Genomic DNA, 21,287 nt, shown 5'->3' with positions numbered 1-21,287 from the left:
CCTATCCAAGGGCTGCATGGACAAACACCTCTTAATGACATCCTGGCACTCTGGGGAGAGAAACCAGCAATCACCAGTCAGCTGGAGAAGTTGCCCCCTGTTCCTGTCCCCAGGCCATGCTGGGTGTGCCCAGAGCTGGGCCTAAACTTCCCCATGGATTCTCTGTTTGGAGGAGAGCAGGAGAACAGGACATGTGCCACCTCCTCAGCAGCTGCCAGAGCAGGACGCCCACAAGTTGCTGCTGTCTCCCAGCACTGGTATTGCCCCTGAGGCCAGAGATGAGGATCCACCTTGATAGAGCCGTCCTGGGAACAAGATCTGCCCCCAGATATCTCCTGGCCCCTCCTGAACAGGAGCGTCCCCCTGACCAGGTGGTGCAGCAGGAGGCCCAGGGACCAGATCGTTGCTGCCTCGCCGTGGTAGCATTGCTGGTGGATCCCCTCTGGTGGGCTGTAGGACAGGGTTCCTGTGGAACACAGACACAGTTCATCAGGGGGATGCTGCAGCCTCCAGCACCTGGCAGAGCAGCCCCCGCGCCTCCTCCTCCGGCAGGAACCCCCGCTCCGCCAGGAAACCCGACAGGTCCTGGCACCGCTCCGGATGCTCCAGCACCAGCACAAAGCTGTCGGGGAGCTGAAGCCACTCCAGGAGCTCAATGACACCAGCACAGCCAGAGGAGACCTTGTCCAGCAGCACGATCTCCAGGGCTGCGCTGGTGCCGTGGGGCTGCGGGAGGAGCACGATGCCGTCAGTGGGGCTGATGCCGTGCCGGGGGTCGGGAACCCCTCAGCCAGCCCGGGATGCTCTGCGCCCTGCGCTGGCCCCACGCCCGCTCTCCCTCCAGGCGTCCTGGCAGCTCCCACCCTGCCGGGCCCCGGCTCATCCCCGCCCGGCACGGCCCGGTTTCTGCCACTGGCCCCGCTCGCTCACCAGCACGCCCCGGTGCCGGATGCTTTCGCTGCTTTCACTGCTTTCGCTGCTTTCGCTGCTTTCGCTGCCGCTGCTGCCGCTGCAGCTGAAGCTCCGTGTGTCCCCGTGTCCATGTGTCCCCGTGTCCGTGTGTCCATATCCGTGTTTCCCCGTGTCCGTGTGTCCCTGTGTCCGTGTGTCCCCGTGTCCGTGTGTCCCCATGTCCGTGTGTCCATGTCCGTGTTTGCCCGTGTCCGTGTGTTCCTGTGTCCGTGTGTCCCCGTGTCCGTGTGTCCATATCCATGTGTCCCTGTGTCCGTGTGTCCCGTGTCCGTGTATCCGCTGCCCGCTCACCCCCGCGCCCAGCCCCGCGCTCCCCAGGGCAGCCCCTGAGCCTGTCCAAACACGGGAACTTTGCCGTGTCCAGCCCAGACCCAGAGCCTGGACTCCTGCCCAGGAGCACAGGAATCCCCTCGGTCACGGCTGTGCATTGTCCCTGCTGAGGGTCAAACACTCTTGGAGCACATTCCCTCAATGCTGAATTTGTACCTGACCCAAGAACTGCACTTAGTCCCCAGCACTGATATCCAAAAAAAAAAAAAAAACCCCAAAAAAACAAACCAAAACAGGGGAAGGCAAACTGTGTGTAGCTCATGGTATTTTACACTGTCTAAAACTTGCCACGTTGTGGATCATAGAAGTGAGATCCACTTGCAATTAGTGGGAAGGAGAAGTAGTGAAAGATAGAAAAGGGTAGCATAAAAATAAACAGAGAAAAACATCTTGGATTGTTTCTTTCCATTTTCATTTCATTTCTTAAAAGCTGTTTCAGTTTTCCTAGAATCTTCTCCACAGTCCTGTTTGCTGTTTCCAAGAACCTTGGCTGGAGAACGAGGAAGCTTTGAGCAGCTTCTGTCACAAGATGTGCCACCAGCTGCAGCTTCTCTTGCCTTTCCACACCGTGTGTGCAGCTCGACTCTTGCAGAAAAGCGGGACAAATAGTTGAAGAACTTTACAATTTGTTCTTTCTTTTCCTTGTGGGCTGGGCAGTTGTGCCATTGGTGAGATTTTCACTATTATTGTTCTACCCTAAGAAACCATGATGGGCTACAAGGAATTGTCAGGGAATGCAAGCCTGACTGAATGCAGAGAAAGAATATCCAGAGCCTGCAGCCAGAAATGGAGAGCTGTGTGATAATCATTCCAACACCCCTATGGACAGCTTGAAAGTGATGTAGAAGATGAAAATGGGCTGACAGAGGGAGTTTGTTTCTGTGTTCATTTTAGAAGCTTCCACATCTCATGCACTGATATCTATCAAGAGTTCAATCAGTTCATGAAAAGCACCAGAACAATCTGGACCTTTCAGGAGATGACTGTAAGAACCTGAAAAGGAGAAATGCAGGCAATGACTTGGTGAACTTTGTCTGGAAGAAGGGTCACTTTTCCCAAATAATTTCTAATCCATCTCCTCTGCATTTGTCTTTCAGAAAAAGGCCATTTTCATCCCAGATTCCCCATGAAATGGGAACCCTGAGCTTGTGGAAGTGCCTGAAAGATGCCCTGTTCCTCTGCAGGGACACTCGGACTGAGACAGGAGCCACAGCCCTCTCTGGGGAAGCCTCCTCCGAGCTGGAATTTGTGCCGTGCTGGGAGAGGAGGAGGGGAGAAGGCTGGCACTGTGTGGCAGGAGCAGGAGGTTTGGGCCGCAGGACATTCCGTCTGCGCCGCTGCCCCGCAATGGGTGGGAACGCTGTGGGGAAGACTGGGGGACACTGGAGCAGGATATGGATGACACTGGGGGGACTGGGAGGGCCTGGGAATTAACTCAGGTGTATTGGGAGGGACTGGGCTGTACTGGGAGGGACTGGAGGGACACTGGGGCTGTACTGGGCTGTACTGGGGATGAACTGGGCTGTGCTGGGAGGGACTGGAGGGGTTGAATGGCTGTTCCCACCCGCACTGCCTCCCATTGGCCGAGGCTCCCGCCTATCACGATTCCAACCAATCAGCGCGTGGGATCACGGCTTTGGGGGCGGGGCCTAAGGCCTGCGCCATCTTTTCTTTTGCCTACAACTCCCGTCATGCTCTGCGGCCCCATAGAGCCCCATTAAAGCCGGGACTACAACGCCCGTCATGCCCCGCGCTCCACAGAACCCCGGTACCGCCCCCATCTGTCCCATCAGTGTCCCCCAGACCCTCCGGGACCCCCAAGTGCCCTCAGCGCCCATTCGGGACCCCCAAAATTTTACTGGCAAAGTACAAAAGAACAAGGAACTTTGGAAAAGTATTTAATACAAATCCAATCCAACTTAAATCACTTGTCACAGCTGTAACTTCATTCCCTCAGCCCATTTAACCTGGAAACCCCTAAACACTGCAGTTGTTCAGGTACCCAAAACTGTTCCATATAAAGAGCATTAGGAGAGGAAAGAGAGAGAGGCAGGAAGAGAGAAGCTCCACAGAACGACACACATGTGGCTCCCAGCTCCTGGGGCTCCAGTGTGGGTGAGACACAAACCCCAGGAGAAGGCAGAGTCCATACCAGGGGCTGACCTTGTGCTCCTTGGTTTTAAGCCCCTGGGCCTTCGTGGGCCTCCCCCCAGCTGGGACTTCTGATATCTCAGGTGTTCAGAGCTGGGTCAGCGCTGTCCCAGCAGAGTGACTGATCGACAGCTCAGCCCAAGGTGTCTGGGGACATTGATCTCATCCAGCCTCTGACAGCGACCACGGTGACACTGGGGAACCTCATGGAGCTTCATGGAGCCATGGGTCAGTTGTGACAAGGCAGGTCCAAGGACACCGTGGTGACACTGGGGAACCTCATCGAGCCATGGATCAGTTGTGACACTGTGAGGACCTCGTGGAATCAGAGGAGACCATTGGGAAGCTCCCATGGATCCAAGGGCCCAGGGTGACACTGTGGAGCCCAGAGTGTCATGGAGGAGCCATTTTAACACTGTAGGTCCCCATGGAACCAAGGGAACATGGGACAGGCTGATGCCTTAAGTTTTAGCTTCCATATTTTCCCAATTCTGTGCTGTATCAGTCTGTAACTCTGAACTTCATGCAGAGTGTCAGCAAGTTCTTTTACAGTGTAGTCAGACAAAACAATCCTTTTCCTGCCCGAGAACCATAGACACCGCTGCAGCTTCAGGCCCAAAAATTGAAAACACCAGCGAATTGAGGAGAGCAGACTGGGAGGGTGGGGCTGCATAACCTGAAGGTGTAATTGGACAATTAACCCCAATATGGAAATGAACCAAATCTTACAAAAGTGTGTAAACGTGTGACCTGCGTCCATCCTGGGTGTACCCTCAGCCAGGCCCTTGTACTGCCCAGGTGAATCCTTTGAAGGCCTTTTTAATAAATCCCCACTTTACTCCTGTAACACTGTCCAGCCTCTGCTCTAGGTGGCCTCTCAAGGCATCAAGGCCTGGCTGGCTGGGCCACCTGGGGGCCACCTGACAGGTCCAGCTGACCTTGGCATGTCCAGGGCTGCTGCTCATCTGCCCCTGGAGCACTGTGGCTCGGTGCTCTCCTTCCTGTGGAAAGAACTGTCCTTCTCTTCCAGGTGCCCATGGCCAAAATTTGTATTCCTCTTCTTAGTTTGCTTCTATGCAAAGATTGTTCCCAGATGAAACCTGCCAGGACAGACAGACCTGGCTGGCTTGGCCACCCAGGGGCCACCTCTCATCTTCCTGTGAAACACTGGGACCCTGTGCTTTTCTTTCTTATGGGAAAAAAGCACCTTTCACATCCAGGCACCCATGGCCAAAGTTGGGAATCCGCCTCCAGGATTCCCTATATCCAGGGATTTCTCCCAGGTGAAAGCTTCCAGAAGAGACAAGTCTGGCTGGCCTTGGTCTCCAAAGAGCTGATCCGTATCTGCCTTTGAAACACTGGGGCTTTGTGCTTTCCTTTATGATGAAAAGAACTCTTCTTCCTGCCCAGGTGCCCATGGCCAGAATTGAGATTCCACCTTCAAAATTCTGAATATCCAAGGATTTCCCCCAGATGAAAGGTGCCAGGAGAGACAGGTCTGGCTCTCTTGGCCTATGGTGACCACCTCTCATCTCCTTCCAAAACACCTGGGCTCCACGCTTCTCTTTCCTATGGGAAAAACCATCCATCTCGACCAGATGCCCATGGCCAAAGTTTGGAATCCTCCTCCAGAATTCCCTAGGTCCAAGGATTTCTCAGTGACAAAAGCTGCTAGGAAAAACAGGTCTGGCTGGCCCGGCCTCCCAGGAGCCTTCTCTCTCTGCTTCTGCCCCTGCAACAGTGGGGCTCAGTGCTTTCCTTCCTATGGAAAAGAACCATCCTTCTTAACAATGCAGAAATGGCTGAAACTGGGGTTCCACCTCCCAAATTCCCTATATCCAAGGGTTGCTTTCAGACAAAAAAAATACCACAACGGAGAGGTCTGGCTGCCCTTGGCCTCTGATGGTCACCTTTCATCTGCCCCTGAAACACCAGTGTTCCGTGCTTGCCTTCCTATGGAAAAGAACCGTCCTTCTCCTCCAGGCAGCCAGGTCTGAAACTGGCATTCCACCTCTAAAATTCCCTATATCCAAGGACAAAATCTGCCAGCACCATCTGATCTGGCTGCCTTTGGCCTCTGGTGGCTGTGGCTCATCTGCCCCTGCAGCACTGGGGCTGGGTTGTTCCCTTCCTGTGCGGAGCATGGTGGCATGATGAGGACCTGGAGGAACCATGGAGTCCATTGTGAAACTTTGGGGCCACGGTGACACCGTGGGGCTCCATGGAACCCAGAGACCACCATGAATCTGTGGGGCCTTGTGGAACCATGGAGACCATTCCGACCCTTCAGGGCCTGGTGTCACCAAGGGGGCATTGTGACACTTCAGGGCCTTCTGGAAACAAGGGACCAGGCTCCATGGAATGAGGGGAACAGGGAACAGGTCTGGCAGGCTTGGCCTCCCAGGGACCACCTGACAGGTCTGGCTGATCTTGGAATGTCAAGGGCTGCTTCTCATCTGCCCATGAACCACTGGGGCTCTGTGCTTTCCTTGCTATGGAAAAGAACTGTCCCTCTTTTCAGACACCCATGGACAAAATTGGTATTTCCCCTAAAAAATTTCCTGTATGCAAGGGTATCTGCCAGAAAAAAACCTTCCAGCTCTGGCTGGCCTTGGCCTCTGATGGTCACATCTCAGTTGCCTCAGAAGCACTGGGGCTCTGTGCCTTCCTTTCTGCAGAAAAGAACTGACCCTCTTGTCCAGGGGCCATGGCAGGAACTGGAATGTGGCCGCCAAAATTCCATCTATCCTAGGATTGCTCCCAGACAAAAGCTGCCAGGACAGACAGTTCTGCCTGGCCTTGGCCTCTGGTGATATGAGCAGACGGTTTTCCTTTGCAAACACCTTGGAGAGGGCCGAGAGATCTCCCGAGCTGGGTTTTGCAGGCCTCAGGAACATAACCCATGTATGGAGGCTGATGTGCCTGGGCTCAGCTGTGAAGAGACTGAGGACAGATCAGGAGTGGCCTGGCAGGGCTTGAAAGGTGGATTCCGAAATGGTGGAGCTTTTCTCCATAGTGGGAATCAGGCAGGGAGAGAAATTATGCCACAAATGCAGCTGGGGAAATCCAGACTGGACACAGGAGGAGAAAGGAATTTCCCTCCCAGGGCAGGGCTGTGGTGCAGCACGTCCCCAGCAGGAGCCTGGAGCAGCCCAAGGCTTTGTGTGGCCAGGCAGGGGCAGCAGGAGGCAGAGCTGCCAGCAAAGGAAGGGCCAGCGAGGTGGGGCAGCCGGGGGTGACGACAGCCTGCAGGGACAGAGGCGCAGGGCAGGGACACCGTGGGACAGCCTGGGCTGCAGAGGGCTCAGGGATGTGCAGCAGCTGCAAGGCCCTGACAGAGCCAACCTGTGCAGCCCTTTGGCCATGGCTGCTGGCCCTGGGCCTGAGGCCACGAGGGGACAAGTGACCCTTGCAGCCCTGGGGCCTCAGTGCCTCCTTGTCCCTGCTCAGCAGCCTGGCAGGGGCCGCCCCATGGTCCTGCCCTTGGCACTGCACATCCCCACATGCCAGTGCCCATCCCGGGAAGAGCCCTGAGCAATGAGGGAGGGACAGGATCTGCCTTGCCAGGGGCTGGGGCTCAGGCCTGTGCCCTTTGCATTCCTGAAACACATCCAGGTTTGCTCAGCACCAGAGACACCTTTCCCTTGCTTGTCTCCAGCTGTCATCAGTGCCTCCAGTGTTGTGCTCTGACTGGAACCTGGGGACACTTTCTCAGTCCTGTCCCTCAGTGGGACCCATGTGTGAGAACCCCGGGTTTGGTTTGGGGTCTCGTGTGGTGGTAAAGCTTCTCCTCCAACCCGTGTTCCCAAAGAAAAACTCCGCACCCTCTTCTTGCTCGGTCTCAAGACGATTTATTGCTAGTTATCTAACAGATTAGGTTCTCGGGCTGCGGCCCTTTGGTCAGCGGCCCAGGCAGAGAGGCACACACTCCTGACACCCTGACTGTCTGGTGTCTTCTTCTTCTCTCTCCCCGCCCAGGGCTGCTGCTATCTTTTATAAGATATATTACATATAACATGTTTACAATTATTCCCCAATACCTATTACCTACGTTACCAAGTGTTTTTCTATTCTAAACCAATCTGTGAGTGCCAACATCACCAAGAACATGGAGGTAAGGAAGAAGAAAGAAGAAGGATGGGTTCAGCCCACTTTCCTCCATCTTAGAACTTCTGACCCCCCATGTACAAAGTAAAAACCCCCCTGTACATGCACTAAAACACCCCTGTACACTACCAAAAAATTTTTCCCTCTACTTTGTGACTGCATTTACTATACTATCTAGCATTTTGTGACTGCTTGTTCCACCTTCAAAGTTGGTAATTCATTCCATGGTTCAAACTCGAAATCACAGCTAAATCCAGCTGCCTGCCGGGTCCAGACTGCGTCTGACCACGGCCTGGAACCTCTAAAAATGTCTGAGAGACATTTTGAGTTCCCACATCTCCCCTCCCTGTTTGAACCAAAAACACCTGCTTTGCCACTTTGTTCAAGGCCCTTCGAATACACATGAAAATGCATGGCAGAACAAGCAGAAGAACTACAAGCCCTATAAGAATGTAAGATATTATTTTCAAAATTTCTTTCCACACTGGTGAGAGATCAAAAAGGTTAAAGAAATCATCCCACCAGGACCCTGTTACTTTTTTCAACTTGGTGATACTACTTTCTATTTGTTTTATATTTTCATGAATGGATTTTGAATGATCGGACAAATTCATGCAGCACATCCCCTCAAATTCTTCACATCCGTGCCCATGTGACAGCAGCAAATAATCAATTGCTGCCCTGTTTTGAAGCACTGCCTGTCTTGCACTGCTGATATCTGTTAACATGTCACTCAGTGCAGACGAAATGGCATGACTGTGTTTGCTCAACCAGCAAGCTATGTGGTCCAATTGTGTCAAGGCCACCCCTGATGCTGTTTGGGGCGAGAAAATTGCAACTGCAATTCTCTGAGCCTTGTCCCAGGTATAAACATCATCATCACAATTCGGACTATATTGATCAAGGGATCTTTTTTCCCCTGCGTGTCTGTTCCTTTAAAGTTTTCAAATCAGGCGTTATCAATGAGAGCTCCCCAATGCTGCATGGACCACCCTTGATTTTTGCAGGGATAGCAGGCCAAACTCTGTCCCCGCAAATCAAAAACACTCCCTTTGGTAAAGTGACTGGGTGTTGAAGGGATGCTTTGCTTGTCACCTTGGTGTAATTGCACCAGGATGATGCATTTTTATAAAAAGACTGATTCGAAGTGACATCTATTGTATGATTATCTGTCTTTGCCACTCCCACTGGATTAAATTTGATACAGTATTTCATTTTTGTTGACCCAAAAATGTCTAACTCTGGGGGTTCCAGGTGAGCCACAGGAAGGTATTGTGTCCAAACATGCCACCCTTCCACAGGATCCGAAAAGGTTTTCAAAACCTTTGGAGGGATATTTTTTGGAATTGGCCACTCCTTCACTGGCACACCTACCAAACATGTTGAAAATGGTTTCCCTGGCTTTGAATGAGTCAGACAAATACTGTCCAGACCCGCTGCCTTTGCCAAAGTTTCCCACACATTTTCCCTTGGTTGTTTCATGGGAAAGTCTGTCTCATTGTCCAAAGCAACAGACAAGAGAATGAGACACATGAACACTGCCTGTCTAAACTCCATGTCCATGTCCCCAACCTCTGTGAAAATCCCTGCAATACACCAACACTCAAATAACACTTAATTTCCCCAAAAAACCACTAAGTCTCTGGGTAATCAATCGTTGTCTGACGAGACGTCTGCAGCGTCGTTGTCTGCCTCCGTCTGCATGCTCTCTTCTTTGCTCCTCGGGTCTGTGTCCACCTGTGTCTGCACCCGAAAAGGTTTCACATGCCTCGCCGACACCCACTTCGGTCCTCGCTCTGTGGAAACACAAGCGAAACCCTTGGCCCAAGTTATTAATGTAAATGGACCTTCAATTTGTCCTGATTCTGGATTTCTGATCAAAACCAAAGGATTTTCCCTTTACTTTGCTTGTGCACTGTTTGTAAAATGCCTGACAATTGGTGGTGTGGGCTCTGAGAAAGAACCATTTAAAAAATTCAATACATACAGAGCTTTGTTCAGCTGCATATAAGGTGTTGAGCCTGCCTCTCCCCTTTTCTGTTTATCCAAAAGGAATTTCAGGGTGTGATGTGTTCTTTCAATGATTGCTTGACCTGAGGGAGAATAAGGAATACCAAAAATGTGCTTCACTCCCCATTTTTTCAGAAATTTGTCAAGCACCTTGCCTGTATAAGTTGGACCATTATCTGTTTTTATTTCTTGTGGCATCCCGAGTGATGCAAATGCTTGTAAAAAGTGTCTGCAGGCATGTTCTGCGGTTTCCCCTGTATGTAATGATGCAAAAATCGCCCCTGAAAATGTGTCAGCTGAGACACGGATATTTTTGAGCCTCCCAAAAGATGGGTGTTTTGTGACATCAGCTTGCCAGAGCTGAAGACTCTGCAATCCCCTTGGATTGACAGCTCCTGTAGACGCAGGAGGCTGCACAAGCTGACAGTCTGGACAAGCACTGATGATCTCCTTTGCCTGACTTTTAGAAAGGCAAAAGGATTCCATCAATGCCTGTGCATTCTGATGGAAAAAAGCATGGCTCAATTTTGCCTGCTCAAAAATATCCGGCAATGTCTGAGATATGGTCATTGTAAGTCTGTCTGCTTGAGCATTTCCCTCTGCTAAGAACCCTGGGAGTGATGAGTGTGCCCTGATATGTGTAACAAAATATTCATGTTCTCTATTTTCCAGAATTGTCCTCATGCATGACAAATATGAATATAAAATTTCATTGTCAGTGTGTTTCAAAAGTGATCCCTCTAACCGTTTGACCACATTTGCAACATATGCTGAATCTGTGACCAGATTGAGAGGTTCCTGAAACAATTGAAAAACCCTGGCCACTGCTGCCAATTCCACAATTTGTGGTGAACCCTGTACCATTTTTATGTCTGATTTCCACTCCCCTGTTTTTGAATTTTGCCATGTAACTACTGATTTGTGAGTTTTTCCCGAACCATCAGTGAATACTGTCACCCCATCCACTGGTTCCTGGCTTATTTTTGGCTTTTCCCTGAAACTTACTTTCGCATTCAGCATCCTGTGAGCTGGAAAATGAACTGTACAAATTCCTGGATAACCCAACAAAGCAATTGTAAAATCCTGTGATTTCTGCATCGCCCATTCAAAATACACTTTTTTCAAAGGAACATGAATAACTGAGAAATCTCTGCCTGACATTGTCAGCAACCTGTTTCTCACCTTGATAATAATCTGTGCTACCATTTCTAGATCTGTGAGAATTGTTTTTGAGGGCCTGTAAGCTAAGAAAACCCACTCTATCAACAAAAGAGGGTCCATTTGAGACAAATCCCATTGAAAAATCAACCCATATAACTGTGCCATTTCCCCCAACACTGCTAAATGAAAAGGCAATGATTCTACAAAGTGATGTGCTTGTCTCTGCTGAATCATGTCTGTGATCTTTTCAAGGTCTCTTTTTGCTTCAGGCGTCAGAGTTCTGGGAGATTTGATGTTATTGTCCCCTCTCAAAAGGTCGAGCAATGACGAGATGTCATCATTGGTGATTCCCAGGATCGGTCTCATCCAGTTATCTCCCCCAAAAGCTGTTGCAAGTCCTGGAGATTGGTGACCTTTGTGTTGACTTTCAGTTTCTGTGGCCTTATTGTTTGTTTTGTGATCTTCCATCCCAGGTATTTCCAAGGTGCAATTTCCTGTATTTTTGGTGTACTAATTTCCAGTCCTGATTTTTGCACCTGCACAATCACACAGTCATGAACCTCTTGCACCTCCTGTTTTGTTGGTGCTGCAATGAGAAAATCATCCATATAATGGATAATTTTTGTTTTTGGATGTTTTTCTCGTGCTGGATGCAAAGCTTGGGCCACGTACCATTGGCAAATGCTTGGAGAATTTTTGAGCCCCTGAGGAAGAACCGTCCAGTGGTGTCTTTGCAGAGGTTCTTCTCTGTTGATGCTTGGGACAGAAAATGCAAAGCGTGAAGCATCATCTGGATGAAGTGGAATGCTGAAAAAACAGTCCTTGAGATCAATGATCACAAGCGACCAGTCCCTCTGGATTATCGAGAGAGATGGAAGCCCAAGCTGCAGTGGCCCCATGTCCTGATGACCTCGTTGATTTTCCTGAGATCATAAAGCAGTCTCCAAGACCCTGAAGTTTTCTTGTGAATGACGAACACTGGGGAGTTCCATGGGCTGTCTGTTGGTTTGATGTGTCCCTTCTGCAGCTGTTCCTGGACCAACTTTTTCAATGCACTCAATTTTTTCCGCTCCAGGGGACACTGATCCACCCAAACAGGATCATTTGTTTTCCAGGTCAGTTTCAGAGTGGCGAGTGCCACAGTGACCCCTGTTAAAAATCCAATTCTAATTTCAGTCCCCATTGTGCCAAAAGGTCCCTTCCCCACACTGTGATGGGCTTTTGCATGATGAAAGGACGGATAACTGCTGTCTTTTTTCCTGGGCCTGTGACAACAATTGTGTTCTCACTCTGCATGCACAGGGAACTCCCCCCTATGCCTGTGAGAGAACCCAAAGGTGCAACCAAGTCCCATTCCCAAGGCCAAAAAATGTATGAAATAACTGTAACATCCGCTCCTGTGTCAAGCATCCCTGTAATAGCAATTGTCTTCTCGTTACAAGTCAACTGACAAGTAACAATGGGCCGATCCCGGCTCAAATGTTTCACCCAAGATGCATGCACCTCTGCTTGATCACCAGGAAAAGAGTCCCGTTTGTTGAACACCGGCATGGCTTGCCTTTCTGGATGAGATGGCAAAGCCATGGCTCGAGCAATCGGTGTGTTTTGTGGAATTGTCAGAGGTGGTCGCAAGGCTTTTGCCGTGACCATCAACTCCTCATTACGGTTTGCTGAAATCAAAGATGGATAAACAACAAGTCCAAGAATACTGCTCCTGTCCCTGGCCATTATTAAAAAGTCCTGCCTTTTCCAAGAAGTCCCTGTGACACCTGTAGGTATCACTGCATGGCTATTGTCCAAAAGACACGTCAACTTGGAGGTTGCCAAGATGCATTGGAATCCGGGTGGTACCAAGTCTGGGTCGCTGGGGATTTTGGAGATTGCTCTGCTGAGGTGTTCTGTTTGTTGCTCCCCGAGGATTGTTCCTGCTGGTTCTGTGTCACCGCCAGGATTTTTGCCTGAGCGCGCTGGCGTTGATTTGCGCTCTTTTTCCCGTTTCCCGGAATAGGAAGAAGTTTCCCATCCATATCTGTCTGTGAGTGACACTCACTTGTGAGATGTTTCCCTCTCCTGCATCGAGGGCAAAGGTCTGGTGGTTTGTTGGGCTTTGCAAGTTGTGGGCAGTTCCTTTTAATATGTCCTTGTGTCCCACACCCAAAGCACTGTCTCTCTGCATTGGAGTTGCCCTTTGTATAATTTGCAAGAGCTTCCCTAACACGTTTTTCAATTTGATCCCCCAAGTGTTCCTCCATGATGGAAGCAACATGTTGTGGTGTCCCCACCTTGCTGCACGCCTCGACCATGTCTGCCAAGGTGGCCTGGTGCGGCATCATGCTGATGATCCGTCTGCACTCCGGATTGGCATTGGAGAACGCGAGGCTTTTGGTCAGATGTGGTTTCGCTCCCTCCTCGCTCACCTGCCGCTCCACCGCCTGAGAAAGATGATCCACAAATGAAGAAAACGGCTCCAAAGGACCCTGTTTGATCTCGGTGTAGATGGTGTCCTGGACCCCCGCTGGAGCAATCTGAAGAATTGCCCTCCATGCTGCCTCTTTGATGTCACTGAGCACGTGACACAGGAGCCTCACCGCCTATTGAGTTGGATCATCCTCAGGAGGATCACCAGCAAGCTGCGCCATGGTGAGGTTTGCATTCGGCCCGCCCTGGTATCTGGCTCTCAGCTCCTCCAGGGATCTCCTCCACACCTTCTGCCACACAAGAGCTTGGGTGTCTGTAAGAACTGATGTCGCAAGATATTTAGGATCGTATGGTGTTAAATCATACATGCCAAAAATGCTTTTTAACATCTGCTTGAAATATGGTGATGACAACCCATTGTCCCTAATGGCCTTAGCTAAATCTTTGATTGCTCCACGATCCAGGCGTTCCCATCTCGGGTTTTGGCCCTGAGCGTCCTAGTTCACCGGCATCATTATATTTCCTGAGCCCTGCAATAAACCTTTCTCTTTCTCCAACTCTGCTCGAATGTCCTGCCAGTCCACTTTTGCGCTCTGCAAAGCTGTAAATTCAGTGGGTACTTGCCTGTAGAGTGGAGTCATCTGTTGTGGCTGCAGCTCTGGTGCAGTAGCACTCACCGATACCAACGGCGTCTGCAGCATCTGCGAAGATGAAGGCTGGAAGTCTCTGGAGAAAAGTGAAGCATCTGCTGTGGAGGAGAACACACGACTGCCTTGCATTATTTGGAAAATTTTTGGAAGATGAACCAACAGTTCTGGCTGTGACTCCAAGGCTGTGCTTAAATATCGTAAAAGAAATTCAACAACCCCCTTTGATATTAAAATTGTCTCTCCCTGCCCCGAAAGTTTGGCAGACCTTGATTTTGGAATTGTCCAAGCTGGGACACCCTGCGAAGCGGTGATGCGTATTGTTTCATCCCGTTGCTGCGCCTCAGCAGAAGTGTCCTGAGTCCCGCACTGTTCTGGTGTCAGTGGAGGTTCCTGCTGCCGTGCAGATGTGACCTTTTTCACCCTGGAGTTTTTCTTATAAGAAACTGGAAAAAAGTCCTGCAATGTCACGGTCCCACCACTGGGTGGCGCAGTGCCCTGACCAGACAAGTTCTGTGCCGCCTGTTGCAATGTTGTGGTTCCGCCACTAGATGGCGCTGCCGCCTGACCAGCTGAGGTGGGAACCGCACTCTGCTCTTCAATCTGCACTTCCGATAAACATCTGAGCATTTCTTCTGACAATTGATTTACATTTGCAAATCCCGCAATAATTCCTGATAAACCTTTGAGCATTTCTCCTAATAACTGATTCACGTTTGCAATCCTTGCATTTGGTGAAACTGACTCTTGTTGCAATAACTGTTCCAATTTGGTCATGTCAGAAGCCGACAGGGATTGGCCGTGGGCTTGGGCTGTCTGTTGCCATGGGAACTGTGATGGAGCGGTGCCCTGAGGAATGTTTACCTCCTGGCCACGCCCCATCCCTGCCTGCATCATCTCAGGGGAGTGATCGCTCCTGCTCCGACCCTGGCTATGCTTTGGCCTCGCTCCGCCCCGCACCGCCTCCGAATCAGAGCCACTGCCGTCCCCCACAAGGCTGACGCAACCTCCCTCTTGTTCCCATTCCAGCCCTGATGTCTCCGTCTCACTTTTCCTGTCTCCTGGCTCCATGCCAGCACCCACAGCCCGCGCGCGCCAGCTCTGCCCCCTGTGTGCCCGTCCCGCGCATTCGAAATGTGAGAAATCCCCTCCACCCGTGGCTGTCGGGTTTTGCTCGACCTTCACACACGTGCCCGCCGCCTGAGCTGCAGTGAGGAACGCCTCCCGCTGTCCCTCTGCCGCTTTCTCAGCAGCCCGGGCTGCCGCGGTCAGGGAGCCAAATTCCCGCACCCTTTGGGCGGCCGCTTCTGCGGCCTCACAGATTCCCGACATTGAACGTGTCACCGGGCGCTCCGAGCGTACCACCGCCGCACTCGCACTCCCCGCTTTCGCCCCGATCCGTCCCGCCCCCGCCGCTCTCCCCGGCCTCGCTTTCTGCGCGGGCTGTTTTGAACTCCCAGCCTGCGCAGATGTGGAGGCGCTTTCCTCTCCCTCCTCCCCCTGCTCTGCACTCACGTTCGCACCTTCCCCCACCGGAGCCGCCACCGCTGCCACCCTGCCATGAGTTTGGACTTGGGCAATGTCTTCCTCCCACCGAGGGTGGCGGCTGTGCCTGGCTCGCCCGCCTCTGTCTGGGGAATTTCTGCATCGGAGGAGCTTAGGGACTCTTGGGAAACTGAGGAACAGTGAGAACCCGGGGACACGGGACGCGATGGGGTATCATCTCCCTGATGTTCCACAGGAAGCAATCCTGCCTGTCCTGTGTCTGTGGTGAGAGGGGCTGTCCTGAGCTGCTGGCTGGACTGTCCCCCGCTCTGTTTGTCACCAGGAGCCGTAGCTGCCTGGCTTGAGCTGCCACGTTGTGAGAGTGACTCTAAAACTGTTCTTGCTGAAGATAAAAGTTTTGCGGCAAGCTTATTATTTCTTATAGCCTGATAATATAATTGCTTATTAATTTCCTGCCAAAAATTTGGCTCAAACGATAAATCTGGATCTGAGTGTGGGAAGTTACACCTCACCCACAATAATAAATCTTTCATCTCCTTTTGAGCAATCTCCACCGGATGGGCAGAGATGATGCCCTGGAAGGCAGATACTATTTCTTTTTCCTCTTGGGAGAATTCCCCCACCATGTTCTTAATTTTGACCGTTCTCACCAAAAGCTGTGTCGGCTCGAGGTCAGTCCGGAGATGGCACTGATCACCGTCCAGCAGGTCACAGGTGAGAGATCCCAGGTGCGCTTCTGGGTCGTCTCCTCCCTGGAAAGTCCCCGAGATGACTTGTTTCAGTGAAGGCCAGGTTCTTATCTCGAGCTGTCTGCTCCCTCTCTTCTTGGAATTTGCTGCGAGTGTGTGTGCTCTGCTCTTCTCTTTTTTTTCTTCTCCGCTGATGCAGGTGGGAGGTTGTTTGATGTTTCTTTTCGGTCTTCTTGCTGATGCCCGCAAAGGGACGCCAGATGTGAGAACCCCAGGTTTGGTTTGGGGTCTCGTGTGGTGGTAAAGCTTCTCCTCCAACCCGTGCGTCCAAAGAAAAACTCTGCAGTCTCTTGTTATTCGGTCTAAAGACGATTTATTGCTAGTTATCTAACAGATTATGTTCTCGGGCTGCGGCTGTTTGATCAGCGGCCCGGGCAGAGAGGCACACACTCCTGACACCCTGACTGTCCGGTGTCTTCTTCTCTCTACCAGCCCAGGGCTGCTGCTATCTTTTATAAGATATATTACGCATAGCATGTTTACAATTATTCCCCAATACCTACTCCTATATTACCAGGTGCTTTTCTACTCTAAACCAATCTGTGAGTGCCAACATCACCAAGAACATGGAGGTAAGGAAGAAGAAAGAGGAAGAATGGGATCAGCCCACTTTCCTCCATCTTAGAACTTCTGACCCCCATGTACAATAGAAAACCCCGCCCCTGTACATGTGCTAAAACCCCTCTGTACAATACTAAAAAAATTTCCCCTCTACTTTGTAACTACTTTTACTATACTATCTAACCCTTTCTGACTGTTTGTTCCACCTTCAAAGTTGGTAGTTCATTCCATGGCTCAAACTCAAAATCACAGCTGATTCCAGCTGCCTGCTGGGGTCTAGAGTGCCTCTGACAAAGGCCTGGAGCCTCTAAAAATGTCTGAGAGACATTTTGAGTTCCCACAGATGAGGAGCCTTCATTCCTATGACCACCAAGGGCAGAAAAAAAAAGACCTCCTAGCAACTAATTGCACTGGCACAGAGTGCATTGAGAAAAAAATATCTCTACCATAAAAAAAAAAAAAAGAAAAAGAAAAAAAGGACTATAAAAACAAAAACGTCAAAGGGGGAGGGTGCGTGCCATGGTGGAGAGGAGACTCCCCGGCCACCCAGAGCTGCCTTTTTTGCTTAATACTGCTTGCTTAATAAATTCTTGTTAGTTGATTTATCTGTAATTGGCCTCCCCAATTGAATTTGTCCATAATCCAGGCATCCAGGGAGCATCCTTTTGCCTATGCAAGGGATTGAAAACAGGCAAGTGCCCAAGAGAGGAGGCTGCTCTGTGCCCTTGGGGGCATGGACAGAGCAGGGAGGGGGCCCAGGATATTTGTCAGCGCCAGCCTCTGTCTGTGCCAGCCCTTGGCAGCCCTGGCTGCTGAGCCCAGCTCTACCCTGGGCTGAGTTTGGCTGTGGCCCAGCTCCATCCTCCTGCAGGGCTCAGGGCCTGTTCCCGGCCGTGGCCAGCCCTGGCTGCCTCTCTGCTGGCCCAGAGGCCGGCAGAGCCCGGGCAGGGCTGTCTGTGCAGCCCCACAGGTGCCACGGGCTCTGCAGGAGCTGGCAGAGGCTGCCCAGCAGGGAGGCCATGGGGCACAGAGCCCCAAGGCTGCTGTGGGTACCTAATAAGTGCTTGAATGTCTTCAGGAACATGTGAATTGTCCCAGCTGATAGCATTTCACTGAGGGTTCTGAGATAATGGGCCTGCAGGTGCCCCTCTCTCTGTCCCTTAGTGTTTCCCAGCTGTTGTTATCCTTATCAGAATGGTGACTGATCTTGGGATCTGTTTTCCTTCCAGTCACTGGTCTCCCAGGCATCTGACTCCTCTCAAGATCAATGTCCAAGTCCCTTCTCAGGCCCAAAGAGGCTCTCCTGGTTTCATGCCTCATCCCAGGTTTCTTATCTACATGTTCAGCTGGTTTCTTCGGCAGAAATCTTATTTTGTCCCTGATTTATTTAGCCATTTTGGTTGTGATGTGTGTTCTGCAATGAGTTTATTGATGTTTTTGTTCCCCTCAAACTGAGCCTCCAATCTTATCAGTAGTTCTTACTCTTCTTTAGTCAAGAATATTTTGTGGGCTTTTTTGACCACAACATCCCCTGCAGCATTACAGGCTGGGGACAAAGGGGCTGGACAGTGGCCAGGCAGAAAGGGACCTGGGGGGACTGATGGACAGCAGGCTGGACATGAGCCAGCAGTGTGCCCAGGTGGTCAAGAAGGCCAATGGTTCCTGGGCTGGATCAGAAATGGTGTGGCCAGTAGGAGCAGGGCAGTGATTCTTCCTCTGTGTTCAGGACTGGTTGGGCAGCACCTCGAGTGCTGTGTCCAGTTCTGGGCCACCAATTTAGGAAGGACATGGAGGGGTGGAGCATGTCCAGAGAAGGGTAACAAGGCTGCTGAGGTGTGTGGAACACAATTCCTGTGAGGAGTGGCTGAGGGATCTCTTGTTGTTTAACCTGAGGAAGAGGAGGCTCAGAGGAGACAAGGCGGTGTCAGGGACTAGGTTGGACTTTTGATGTCCAAGGTTTTTTCCAACCTTGCTGGTTGTGTTATTCTCTGAAACCACCCTTGGAGCAGTTGCAGGATTGCCCAGAACAGGGAGCCCCACAGCCAGACACAGCAGCCCAGATGTGCCCCCCTGGTCTGTGGTGCCTCTGGCAAGAGAGCAGCATGAGGCATGCAGGAGCCTCCAGACAATTCCTGAAGCATTTGTAGGATGATCCTGTTCCCCAGGGGACATTCCCATGGTGCCAATTTTGGGAGTGAGGCCAAAGTGGAAAGGGCAAACAGGGATGGGCTGCCTGCAAGAGAGGGAAAAGCAGTGGGCAACAGGAAGAAATTTGTAGCAGGAGGAATAAAGAAAGCAAAGGTGAAGCCAAGGAAATGCTCAGGGCAGTTTGGGGGTGGCTGCCAGGCAGCCCTGGCTCTGAGCAGCAGCGTCTGCAGTGGGACAGGAGACTCCCAGCTGATGGGAACAAACTTTCTGGCTGACTGCAGAGGCCAGGACAAAGCTGAGTGGTTTCCCTGCCATGCCCCAGCCCTTCCTGGCCCCTGGGGCTGATGGCATTTGTGCTCCCTCAGGTTCAAGTCCCTACACCGACACCGTGGGGATGCTTCCACCTGCTGTGTGCAATGCAAACAGGGGCTGCTGAGCCTGTCCTGCCGTGTCTGTGCCTGCAAGGACAAAGCACCTGTGTGAGCTGGGGGAGATGCCAGGGCTGCAGAGGGTGGTTATTGTTGACAGATCCATGAGGATGCTCTGGCATGGTGCCCTGGGCTGTCCAGCACACTGGGGATGGATCAGCCCCTGATCTTCTGTTCCTTCCCATCTCCCTCAGGGACCCTGCAGAGCACCAGCCATGCTGTTTGGCCACAGCCTGCCAACAGCCACCCTGGGGCTGCTCACAGGGGTTTGCTGTGCAGAGCATTGGCCTGGCCATGTTCTTGTGAGAGCCTGGGCAAAGAGCCTGGAGCCCCCAGGCCCTGGCTTGAGGCATCAGCACTGCCCCAGCAGTGCCCATGGCCTGTCCCTGCTTCAGCCCCGGCACTGCCACCCCCAGGACTGTGCCCGGCCCCGAGAGCACTCAGGCCCTGAAGCAACACCAGGGCCACCAGGGCAGTGGGGCAGTGGCACAGGAGCAGCACTGGCAGCACCAAGTGCTGCTGCTCCTGGGCACAGCTGCTGTGCCAGCACTGATCTGCCCCAGCTCTGCACACAGACATTGCTGCTGCAGCTCCAGAGAAGGCAACAAAAGGGGTAACTCTGGAGAAAAACTTTGCTGGGAGATCCTTTATTTCCTTTAAAGCCACCAAGAGCACAGACCCTCCTTGACACATTCTGTGGGCACAGGGAAGGTGGACAGAAACAAAATGAGAAATGGCACGAGGAATGGCTTTTCTTTGTGGACAACATGTGAAAACTAAAACAAAGTGAAAAAAAACCCACCACAATGCAACCAACAAGAAATATCAAAGATTACTTTTATTCCAAGTGATTTGTAGTTTATTAGAATTTATTTGCCGGCACTTTAATGTTCCTGAAATCATCCAGTCATCAGTGTCCACACTGCAGCCTTGAGCTCCTGGTTCCCTAGGCTGTGGATGAGGGGGTTCAGGGCTGGAGTCACCACTGAATACAGAACTGACAGTCCCAGATCCAGGAATGGTGAAGAGATGGAGAGGGGCTTCAGGCAGACATTGTGCCAGTTACAAACAGGGAGAGCAGAGGCTGATGAGGGAGAGAGGTGGAAAAGGCTTTGTGCCATCCCTGCTCAGAGGGGATGCTCAGCACGGCCCTGGATATAGGCACAGAGGAGAAAACAATGAACACAAAACATCTGAATCTTAAATGTACTCTAACTGCAATGAGCCCAAGTTCCCTGAGATAGGATTTGGATCAAGGGAGCTTCAATTTCTGGGGTATTTCACAGAAGAACTGGCCCAGAGCATTGCTCTGGCAAAGGGGCAGGGAAAATGATTTGGCTGGGTGCAGCAGTGAAAGGAGAAAGCCAGTGGCCCAGGCAGCTGCTCTGTTTAGCTTTTAGGCTGTATTCCTTTTATCCTTGCCCTCACTGTCCTTTTGTCACACACACACACACACACACAAACACACACACACACAAACACACACACACACACAGAGACACACAGACTCCGGGACAGTTCTTGACTCCTTTTTGGTTTGATTACCTGGATTTTGTTTGGTTTTGTTGTTGCTTTGTTTCCTTGGTGTGCCTGAAGTGTCCAGTCAGGAGCAGAGTGACTCTTGCCAAGGAACTCTGTGGTTCTGTCACTTAATATTAAAGCTGTTTTATGCTACTCCCCTGCTGGGGATTTTTAAAGTGCTCTCAAGCCCTCCTTCATAAGAGGGTGAAGGAGCCCTGGCCAAGCTCTGGCCCTGGGGGCACAGGGATGCTGCTAGGGGGTCCCTGTCTCCCTGTTCCAACTGTGACGGCCCTGAGCCCCTGTCCCCGTGTCAGGCTCTGGGCTTGATCTCCTCGAACATCCTCAGCGGGAGGCTGCAGCGCCAGGGGCAGGGGGACCCAGAGGGACACGGGATGCTACTGTGCACCAGGAGCTTTGGACTTCTCTGGGAGGAACTGTGAGTGGGAGCTGGCTTGAAGTGACCTCCCCAGTAAGGTCACAGAGCCCCTGAGATGTCACACTGTCTCCTGGGATGTCACAGCCCACCCTGGGATCTCACAAATCCCCCTTGTGATGTCACAGAGCCAGTGCTGCTCTAT

Source organism: Lonchura striata, chromosome 29, assembly GCF_050655825.1.
Source record: "Lonchura striata isolate lonStrDom1 chromosome 29, ASM5065582v1, whole genome shotgun sequence".
Lineage (NCBI taxonomy): Eukaryota > Metazoa > Chordata > Aves > Passeriformes > Estrildidae > Lonchura > Lonchura striata.
This window is presented reverse-complemented; position numbering follows the sequence as displayed.